This window comes from Petaurus breviceps, unplaced genomic scaffold (assembly GCF_028583685.1).
Source record: "Petaurus breviceps papuanus isolate PSGF00001 unplaced genomic scaffold, PetGlider_PUasm1.0 140, whole genome shotgun sequence".
Classification (NCBI taxonomy): Eukaryota; Metazoa; Chordata; class Mammalia; order Diprotodontia; family Petauridae; genus Petaurus; species Petaurus breviceps.
This window is the reverse complement of record NW_027185698.1, coordinates 50,920,429-50,932,056: the sequence shown is the minus strand read 5'-3', so window position 1 is coordinate 50,932,056 and position 11,628 is coordinate 50,920,429. Positions and strand designations below refer to the sequence as shown.

The 11,628-nt window shown below is 45.1% G+C and overlaps 1 pseudogene; it reads right to left on the bottom strand.

The window, feature by feature from the left end:
• LOC138150023 (LYR motif-containing protein 1-like) overlaps window positions 1–5,828 on the bottom strand; it is a 6,479-nt pseudogene extending 651 nt beyond the window's left edge.
• Window positions 5,829–11,628: the final 5,800 nt, after the last annotated feature.

Below are 11,628 nucleotides of genomic sequence, written 5' to 3'. Positions count from 1 at the left end.
AGAGAGAGAGAGAGAGAGAGAGAGAGAGAGAGAGAGAGAGAGAGAGAGAGAAGCTTTTCCTTATAAGAAACTAGGATCCTTAAGTCAAACATACTGAAAATTTACATCTCATTCTGAACCTTGCATCTATTCTTATTTGCCACAAGGCAGGTGACATGCATTACCCTCAATCTTCCATTTGTCAGTATACCAATTCCAGTCATGAAGTTTTTCCATGCTCTTTTCTTTTACATTATTATGATTCCCCCCCCAGAATCTTCCAGTGCTCAATAGACACAAGACTTTTATAGATTCCAAACATGGGACATTATTTTGAGTCCTTATCATGGGATCACTAGACTATAAAATCCTGCAGAGGCTTCAGGAAATCCCACTTCATTTCAATATAATTCTATCATGTTTTTACTTTCATCCAGACTTGTAATTTCAATGGTGTAAGGGATGTCTTATTGCAGAAAATCCTTCCACTGATTTAGTCAGTCACTAAGCATTTGTTAAGCATCTACTCTGTGTCAGGTACTATACCAAACATGGGAGATAGAGAGAAAAGTAAACAGCAGTCCCTGATCTCAAGAAGTTCACAGTCCAATAGGGGAGACAACATGCAAAAAAATAACTCAAAATGAAGCAGCATAGAGGTTAGAGTGTAGACAATCAATAAGAGAGGGGGCCCTAGAAGTAAGAAGGATCAGGAAAGGCTTCCTATTGCTCAGTCATTTTTCAGGGGGAGCTAACTTTTCATTACTCCATTTTGGGGTTTTCTTGGCAGAGATACTGGAATCGTTTGCCATTTCCTTCTCCAGCTCATTTTATATATGAGGAAATGGAGGCAAACAGGGTTAAATGACTTGCCCAGGGCCACACTGCTTATAAGTGTCTGAGGCCAGATTTGAACTCAGGAAGATGAGTCTTTCTGACTGCAGGCCCGGGGCTCCATCAGCTGTGCCACCGAACTAGGCTTCCCACAGAAGGAGGGATTATAGCTGGGACTTATAGGACGCCTTGGAAGCCAGGAGACAGGGACAATGTGCAAGAGCATTCTGGGTATGGGGGCCCGCCCGTGAAAATGCCTGGAGTCAGATGGGCTAGGAACAGTAAGTGTCCCTGGATCACAGAACATGGGGGGCAGGGGGAAGGAGTAAAGTGCAAAGGCGTAAGAAGACTAGGAAGGGGGGCAGGTTATAAAGGGCTCTGAATGCCAGCGAATTTTAGGTTTGATCCTGGAGGTGATAATGAAGCTACTGGAGTATATTGAGTAGGGGGAGGGTGTGACACGTTCAGACTTGTGCTTTATGAAGATCACTTTGACAGTCGAGCAGGGGATGGGCTAGAGAGGGGAGAGACTGGAGACAGGCGGATCCATCAGCAGGCTGCCGCAATAGTCCAGGCACCAGGGTGGTGGCAATGTCAGAGAAGAGGAAGGGATGTATTTGAGAGATATTACGAAGGGGAAATCAATAGACCTTTGCCAACAGATTGGACATGGAGGGATAAGAGTAAAAAGTCAAGGATGACATTGCCATTGTGAGCCAACATGTCTGGGAGGATGGTAGCAACCCTGGACTGTGATAGGAAAGTTTGGACGCGGTGGTAGGATCAGAGGAAAGATAATGAGATCAGTTTGTGACATGTTGAGTTTAAGATGTCTTTAGGACATCCAGTGATTCAGATTAGCAATTAGTGCTGTTTGCAGCATTGATAGGGTAAGTAATAGTTAATAATAACTAGCATTTGTGTATCACTTGAAGTTTTTAAAAGTCATGTGGTCCTCACAGCAGCCCTACGTGGTAGGTGCTATTATTATCCCCATTGTCACAGATGAGGAAAATAAGGCAAATACAGGTTAAGAGACTTGCCCAGGACCACAAGCTAGTAAGTATCTAAGGGCCACATTTGAACTCAGAGCTTCCTGTCTCCAGATCCAGCACTCTACCCATTATGCCAGCTAGCTGCATTTTTATGGAAGAGAAAACTGAGACAAACAGAGGTTAGGTGACTTGCCCAGGGTCACAAAGCTAGTATGTTTTCCTGACTCCAAAGCAGACCATTTGTTCACCATGCCATGCTATCTCTCTTATGCATTAGATTTCCAGAAACATGAACCAGGAATGATCTGTGTTCCCTTATTGAATGATGCTCTCAATTCTACAGATCTTTACCTACCTGAGATACAGGGTAAACTGTGCCCAATGAATGCCCTCCAAAAACAGACCAAGGATGTCAAGGGTCCCTGACACTTCTCAATATCCATAATGTTTTCTTCCTACAAAAGGCACTTGATGCTGAGAGATTTCATTGCTGACTTGATCCAGACATCCTGTTGGGACAGTTCCCTGGGGACCGCTTACAGCAAGCATATGCACCAGCTCCAAAACATCATGACCTTTGGTTTAGTTTATGTTTTAAGATGAAGGGAATAGATTGTACCCAAGAAACAGAAGAGGAAAGAGACTAAGAGATTACAGGAAAGAATGGGGGCATCAGGGGAGGGAAATATGCAAAAACTTCCATGATTCTCTACTTTTGCCTCAAACCTATTTCGGAAATCATCATTTCACTTGCCAGGACAGTAGGTACCACATGGGGAGTATGAGGACAGGTGAGCAATACTCCTGGATGCTGAGGTTGATCAGGAGGGACTGGGGAGGAGAGAGAGAGCATTCTTAATAGCCTGTCAGGCCGCTGGTGGTAACCAGAGGCGATCCACATCATCTCATCTGCCTCTCACCATTCAGCTGATACATGCTGAGTTCCTGCCTCAGAGGCACACCACAGCGGGGAATGGTAGACAGCCTATGACAAGAGACAAATGGAAAAAGTGCCCAGGGGAGGCAGCATTCATGGACCAGCAACTCGACTTACCAACTGCAATGATGATACCTGGGTAATTATTAGGGAATTGTCCTGTTACAATTATCCCACTAGAATCATAATACACATTACAGCGATATGGGCTGCTTTGAAAATCCCAGCTCTTGTGTACATAGAGTCAATTCTGCTGTTTCTGATTCTGTGGCTTGGGGACATGGCAGTGACTGTTTCTTGGCAAACCAAAGGCTTTCCAAGAAGCACTCAGTTCTTAAAGACCCCCAAACTTTCATCTCAGGCAGCATTAGTGTATGTAGTATGTGCGACTGTATCAGCATCACCAGAAAAAGTGTGTGGTGGGCAACGTACCCATCTTAAGCCATTTACATTTCAGAACCCAGCTGAGGTTCCCCTGGGGCATAAGGCCTTCCCCAAGATGCTCTGAAATTTGGTGTACAAAGTGTGGGGGGGATTAAAAACAAAGAGAAATACTGCTCTCTTAGCTCACACACATGCATACCAGCAAGGGCTTGCAACCTAATTAGAGAGATGGAATCAACACATCTAAATTAAACTAGTCATGACAGAAATCATGTGCACCTTAGGTTTTAGACAACTAAGCTCTCCCTAGGCCTAGTTACTTTTTAATTCCCTGATTACCACCTGAGCCTGAACCTCAGGAGAACTAAGACATCCAAATTACTTAGGGCCCCTGGGGTCTGACCCTAGAAGATTCTCTGGAGCCACTGGCCTCATGACTCTCTCTGCCCCCAACCACTGGGATAGTATTTGCCTGACTTCGGTTGCCAGTTGGCAGTTGGTAATCTAGACTTTTTGCTGACCATGACTACCTGCTGTTAACCCTACTGAGTTTACCCTGCCTAACTTCAGATGTCATTTGGTGCCCTGGTTCCATCCCCAAGCCATTCTGCCTCAGGAGCGCCATCCCCCTGAGAACTCAGTCCTTTTCTGTCCCATGTCTTTTGTCCATCCCCTACAAAGAGACTACTTCCCTCCATTTTCTCATGAGTGTGCACTGGGTACTTCTTTGTTTGAATGAAGTGGCCCAAGGGCATTGTCCCTCCTCTTCCCCTATCCTTCAGGAATGGTACTTTGGGGGAAGATGGAGAGAGAGGAGAGAGAGGGGAAGAAAGGGGAAGAGAGGGGAGAGAGGGAGACAGACAGACAGACAGAGACAGAGAGAGACAGAGACAGAGAGAGACTGAAACCAGTTTATCAAGCAGTCAACTGGTTTCAAAGAGCATACATCTGTGTTGTTCAAGGCTCATTCCTGTTCCTAGGATACAAAGTCAGTTCATGGACACAGATGCACTGGTGATCGCAGATTCATACCCTTCTGAGCCAAGGATAATACAGCCCTTTGAGCTCTATGATGCTCAAGAGAGAAAAATCACATCTGCCTTATGAAAAAACCAGTACCTCCAGGGAACTTGGGCAAAGCTCTTTCCCAGTCCCCCTGCTGAAGTAAACTCACTGTTTTCTGGGGCTTTAAACCCTCAGGTTCTTTAAGGTTCCTTAGAATCTCCCATTTTTCCTTTGAGTTGATTTGCCCACCCTACTTCTTTCTCTTCAATTTAGAGTTTCATGGTTGGCATCATTTTCAAAACCAGGATGATGCCAGGTGGGAAATAAGCAGCAAGATAACATCAGTGATGATGATTAATTCCTATCCTGTTTTATGCAAAATATCCATAGGGTTCCATGAAGAAGCCACTTTATTTCTCTCTCCAAAACCCCGGGAGTATTCCGTCATAATGCTTTGCGTTGGCTAGGACAGTCTCAGAGGTCTAGCTCTCTGTAGATGCTTCTATGATTCAGGGAGCTCATATTCTATAACTGGAGAAAGGGATATTGTCTCTTTGCAATAGCAGAGTATGTACAGATCAGAGCTGGAAGGAGCTTGAGAGGCCATTTAGTTCAACCTTCGCTTTTTACAGGGGAAGAAACTGAGGCAAATTACTTGCCCACAGTTCCCTGGCTGGTAAATGTCAGTCAGAAGCTGAACCTGACTCCAGAACCTTCTGACTCCAGAGCCAATGATCTATCCACTGTATCACACTGCCAGAAACACCAGCAGGACAAAAGGCCCAAGTTACTTTTGGGGTGTCATTCCTAATGGTTCATATCCTCCACTCAGAATCTTGGAAAACTAGCCAGCTACCAGTCAACGTGCTGGACTGTTTTTCACAGTCTCACCCCTGAGTTGGACCAAGGAGAGGGACTACCCATTGTCCATGCCATGGACACAGGTTTCCCCAGACAGGGAAGTGAGAAAGGTCACCAACAGGAGGTTCCCCACTAGAAGGGCACTGGTTAGTCCAAAACAAAGCAAGAAATCAGTAGGAAGGAGAAGATGGAGTCCAGGTCAGAAGCATGAACCAGAAGCAAACAGAGTTCAAGGAACAAGAGAAGAAAGAAGGTCTGGCAGTCAGACAGAAGGGTCTGCTTCAGGTTTGGGGCTCAGTGCAGAGTTCAGTGTAATTCACAGCACAAAAATCACAGGTACTTTGTGGGTTTCTGCTCATTTGTATGTCTAGAAGCATGAGAGGCTCTAGCCCAGGGGTGGGGCACCTGCTGCCTCAAGGTCACATGTGGCCCTCTAGGTGTGGCATTTTGACTGAGTCCACGTTTTACAGAACAAATCCTTTCATTAAGGAGACTTATTAAGGGAATTTGTTCTGTGAAGTTTTGATTAAAAGGACCACACTTGAGGACCTAGAGGGCCACATGTGGCTTTGAGGCCACAGGTTGACCACCCCTGGACTAGCCTCACTGTCCTTGTCCCCCATCCTCCAGGGACACTTCCTCACTCTCCTCCCGGGTACCTCTAGATTAGTTACTGCTGCACAACTCTCTATTGCTATTAAGGGCACTGTTTATGGTCCCTTAAGTGGTAGTAATTACCCTTTACCTCCTGAAGAAGGCTGCTCAGGCCTTTGGAGGCTGGGCTTGATGGGATAATATCTGTCATTGGAAGATGTCCATTCATTCAGGAGCATGAAGGTGGTTTGCCAATTCCAATTTATTTCTTCTGGCCTATAGCTTTCTTGCCCCATTAAGTAGGGGGGAGATGGGGTCACAATGCTATTCTCTACTGAGGAACTCTCACATAGGATAGTCTTCCTTCCAATATTAATAATAATAGCTAATATCTATTAAAGGATCTAAGGCTTGTAATAACATTTTACATTATTTCATTTGGTCCTAACAGCAACCATGGTCCATGCTATTATTGCCCCCATTTTATAGATGATAAAAGCAACATGGCATGGTATATATATCAAACCAGTCTCAAAAGCAGGGAGACCTGTGTTCACTCTGTGACTTGCCCTGTGACCCTAGGCAAATTTCTCAGATAGTAAGTGTCAGAAGTTTCCAATCTGATTAGCAGAGTGTATCAGCAATGCCATATTCACAATGCCTATGGAAATTATAGATATGCTGATATAATTATCCATCACAAAATACATCATGCTTGCCATATGGGGGAATAAGCTAGAAAATTTATTAAGATACCAAAAGACTGAGTCCCAAAACCAGAAGGTGAAAGCCATCAGAGTAGTTATGAAATTGGCACAGGTAGATAAAGTAGAAAGCACCCACATTCTCAAGCCTTTAAAACAGAACAGGCTAACTCAGGCAAAGGTCCTCCTCTCCCCACTCACAGCAACCACCCAGCGTCCCGGAAGCACGCTCCCAGCAGCTCCGGCCCCTGGCAGTCCTCAGCAGGAGTCCTTAGCAGAAATTCTGGCTGACTCAAAAAGGGCTTCGCGCTGCCGCTGCCTCTGCTGCCGCTGCCGCTGCTGCCGCCTCCGCCGCCACCGCTAGCCACCGCAGGAGCTCTAGCTTGGCTTCCGCTTCCTCGTGCTCCGCCCCTTCCTGCTACGTCAGCAAGTCCAATGGGGCATGGAAGATCTTTAAATCCCATAACCCTTACACAGAGTAACCTGTGTAAATCTGTGATGGGACCAAAGTCAGACTGTCCAGGAGGAAAAGTTAAAGTAGGCTTAATAGACACAAGGGCTTTGGTGGATACAGCTGGTCCCCCAGTCGGACTGTCTCTAATGCCTATGGCTCTAACTATGGCTCCTTTGACCCATCACCTGTACCGTGAACTCCATCTTCCTCTGCCCATATTTTTAGCCCTCTGATTTCATTAATAGAACGTACTACCAGCCTCCAATCTCTCAGATAATGAGAACTGAGTTCACAAATCACTGAGAAATGGTGGGAATATTGCACAACTCTAAAAGTATGGCACTTCTCCAGTATGGCCCAAAATAAGGATGATCAGGTTATGTCCAGAATGAGATCTTTACCATGCCTACCCATCAGGACCCAATATTGTTTAGGAACCTTTATTGTCAATGATTTCATCCCAGTATGAGTTCAGCAGGAAAGGGAACATCAGTACAGGAGCCCAGGGGTTAATGACCCTTTTATATGTGTTGGCAAAGCCTGACTGGGCACTATCTCCATATTAGTGGAAGTGAATTGCAGGTTAACAGCAGCTCATAATCTTGGTCATCAAACAAGACCCATGGAGACAGCAAGACTGCTGCTCTCTCCAAAGGGCCTGAATCCTTGGGGAGATATTTATTCTGATTTTATTTCTGTTACATGAGTTGGCAAAGGCTAGGTTATGTGATTGGCCAAGAAATAGCCAAATATGAACTTTAAAGGCACAAGCTTCTGAGTCTAACCTGTATTTTGTGCCTATTCCGATGTGTCTTTGCATGTATTTTCAAGGTGTGCCTTTTATCAGCACAAATTTCAACTGAAGCTTCTGCTACAGAAGTTTATAAAAGAGGCTCCCCCCAGCCAGCAGCTCCCAACACAGGGGTGTTGGTTAGATCTTCATAGGTATAAGCCATATTTCCTCTTGTCTTTCTATTCATCAAAAAAGCCTAATCCACTCCTGAGTACACGGTGGAGATGGGCTGCTTGGTACAGATAGTCTGGGCAACACCGTCATCTAGTAGAATGTAACATTCTGGAAGGCAAGAATGATTTCAGGCCCGTCTTTTCATCCCCAGAACCCTCACAATGCCAAGGCACACAGTAAACACTTAATATTTGTTGACTAAGCCACTCATTCATTCAATTTAACAAACATTAATTAAGCACCTATCATACTAAAAGCTAGGAATTCAAAGACAAAAATGAAAGTCTGTGTCCTCAAGGGGCTTACATTCTATTGGAAAAATATGTAGAAATAAAGGCAGAATACTTTCAACAGGGAGAGGACACTAGCCACTGGTGAGATGAGAAAAGCCCCCATGCCGGCAGTGAGACCTGAGCTGCGCTTTGAAGAAAGCTCAGGGCACAGCGGTTCGCTCCCTTTTGCTCTCGCTGTGTGCATGCACATTGGCTTTCCTAACACCAGAATGCTTTATGCTGGAAGCTTTTCGATACAACTATCTATAGCAACACATATCTGCTGGTATCTGTTATTTGTCACAACAGAGTCATAAGGCTCACTGGTAGAATCATTTCCCAGCCAAAGCATGAGGAAGGCAGGTTTCAAAGGGAGTGAAAGGAGCTTAATTAAACCAATAGACTCACCTTGAGCAAATAAGCTGAGAGAAAGTTGGAAATCCCAACCCCCACACTTCCATCTTTTTGGGAAAAGACCTGCAGCCCAGCTGAGCAGCAAATATTCCTGAATACCTACTATGGTCAAGGCTTTATGCCAGGTGCTGTGAATGATGCAAAGCTATATAGGGCATCCTCATTGGTGCTCCGAAGCACAAACCTTGCAGTCTGGTTAAGTGGACCAGAGCTGAAACACACCTAAAATCACGCAGGAGACAGGCATGGACATCAGAGGATTCATTTCAGTAAAGGCTGCATGTGCTGAGCCAATAAGTACCACAAACTACAGTAAGTGCCTGAGGGTTTCAGAGGAAAATCTGAGTACTGCTTGGAACAGCTGGTGAAAGCTTGCTGGAAGGGGTGGGACTGAGGAATTTACAGCAAGTTTCTCTTGTAAATGTAAAGGAATAGAGTCACGTCTATTTTCTGTGCTAGTGGAAAGGGAAGGGGGAACTAACAATTCAAAAGAACCTTACATTTGCCTTTTGTAGTTATAGAATAGACCTGGCTGGTCTCTATTCCACCTGTGATGATGAAATCTGTCAGGGTGGACAGAAGAGGTGGGAGAACACCACCACCCTACCCCCTGCCAAGGCTCTTTCCTTTCTGTGCCACAGTATCTCACCTGGGAAATGGACATAATGAGCAAAGTAGGGTGAAGATATTTAAAAGTGTTTCTCTAGTCTTGATGTAGGAATACTAGGTTTGAGTATAAGAAAAGACTACTGTACTACATATGACAAATCTCCTTGGACCTAAGAGTCCATCTGACTCTGAGGGTGACATCCTCTACAAAGATAGCCAGTCAAATCCACATGATGCCAGCTCACTGGGGCAAGTCCTCAAGAGTGAGAGGTCATTACTGACCCCTTATCCCCTGTGGAGAAATACTAGCTTTCTCAAAGGTTCCCAAGCAAATGCTCTCTGGAAGCACAAGTTAGTAGAAGGACTCTGTACTCAGGGGCAGATCACCTAAGCTTGAATCCCAGCTCTGTCACCTTGAGCAAGTCACTTAACCTCTACAGGATTTCAGTTTTCTTATCTGTAGAGCGAGGGCAATGGGCTTGTTGGCCTGTAAAAACCCTGTCCGGCTATAAATCATTCATCTCCCTTTCATTTTTAATGCAGTGTTCCCTCTGAGCTACTTACAGGTTCTAGAGTACCCTGTGGGTCTCTAAAGGGCAGCTAGGTGATGCAGTAAATAGGGCACCAGAGCCAGAGTCAGGAAGACTCATCTTCTTGAGTTCAAATCTGGACTCAGACTTTTACTAGCTGGGTGACCCTGGGCAAGTCACTTAGCCCTATTTGCCTCAGTTTCCTCATATGCAAAATGAGCTGGAGAAGGAAAGGGCAAATCTTTCCAGTATCTCAGCCAAGAAAACCCCAAAAGGGGTCACAAAGAGTCGAACTTGACTGAAAAGGACTAAAAAGCAACAAACAAAAATGGGTCTCTAAACACCTAAAACTATAGTCCCCAGGGTCCTTTCTCTCCTTCTAGAATTCTCTTAGCTCCAGTCTCGGCTGTCAGGTCTAGCTCTCCCTTAGATCTATGGTTGGCTCTCGTCTCTGATACCAAGGTCACAAGCATTAAAATTGCATTCTCACTCAAATCACTGCATCTCTGTATCTGTCTTGCACCTTGAACGCTCTTGAACTGACCCTTATACTGCTAGCTAGAGCATCTCCTACTGGACAAGTAGGTCTGCTGATAGACCTCACTACAGCTAATAGGAGGGGAAGGAAAGAAAATTCTCCTCCTCCTCCCCCATAACTGCCCTTTAGTATAGGAACTGGGATCACACTCCACAAAACTGTTCCATGCCTGGACTCATTTGAAATGACAAGTTTCAATATTTTAGGGAGTTATCAGGGGATGGTAAACTGCTACCCAGCAGTGGCATTCTAATTTAATCAAAGAGAAAATTATTCAAATACTGGACATTACCCACAACATCACTGGATAAACTGGCTTTGAGATGGAATGGAGTGCTGGATTGTGATATACCAGGACAAGGATAAACTGAGACCTAAGTGGACCAAGCAACAGCCCCTAGCTCAATATACACCACCGCTAGGGACTAATAATCATGATGATGATGGTGAGGGTGAAGATGATGATGATGAAGAAGAAGATGATGATGGTGATGATGATGAAGGAGGCAACAACAATGACGACGGGAGAGGCGATAGGGCATAGCTTCCAGGAATAGCAAGGAGAAAGTTCCACCTTACTCTTCCATCATCAGAAATCATTCCTGAGTATTGTCTTTGGTTCTGAGTACATAGTTGAAGGAGAACATTGATAAGCTAGAGCAGGGGTGGGGAACCTGTGGCCTCAAAATCCAAATTCCATCAAAAGGCCACACTTGAGGACCTGGAAGGCCACATGTGGCCTCGAGGCTGCAGGTTCCACACCCTGAGCTAGAGCATCCAGAGGAAAGCAACCAGTAAAATGAAGGGCCTTGAATTCACAGCAAATGATAGTTTAAAGAACTGAGCAGATCTGAACTGGAGAAGAGAAACCTCAGGGATGACTGGAGACTGATCTTCAACTCTCTGAAGCAGGGATTTGTTCTTTATTGGCCCCAGAGGGCAGAACCAGGAACAGTGGGTGGAAGTTGTAAAAAGACAAATTTAAGCTTGAAAGATCAGGAAAAACTCCCTAAAATCAGAGCTGTTCAAGCACAAAATGAGACATCCAAGGACGTGGTGAGATAATCCTCCTTGGATGTCTCTAAGCAATGATTGAATGACCACCTGTCATGTACATAGTGAGGATTGCTTTTGTGAAGGAGTTGGACCAGATGGACACTGAAGTCTCTTTTAACTTTCAAATTTTGTGATTCTATGATTCTGGGTGATGGATACAGAGCCAGCCTCTGAGTCAGGAAAACCCGGTCCAAAGTCCTACCCTGGACACACTCTGTGTGATCCTGGACATGACACTTAAGCTCTCAAAGACCACAGGCAACTCACAACCATAATTTACTTGAGAAGATGGCAGTCCGCACTGGTAAAGGAGCTTGTTTCTTTCCTGCAAGTTCCCTATACATACCGATGAATTGACAGATCTTGTCCAAAGGTAATATAACACCCGACCCATTTTCTTCTCAAAGACTATAGTAAGGGGCGGCCAGGTGGCTCAGCGAGTAAGAGTACTGGCTCCAGTGTTGGGACGACCTGGAGATCGAATCCCGGGCTCAG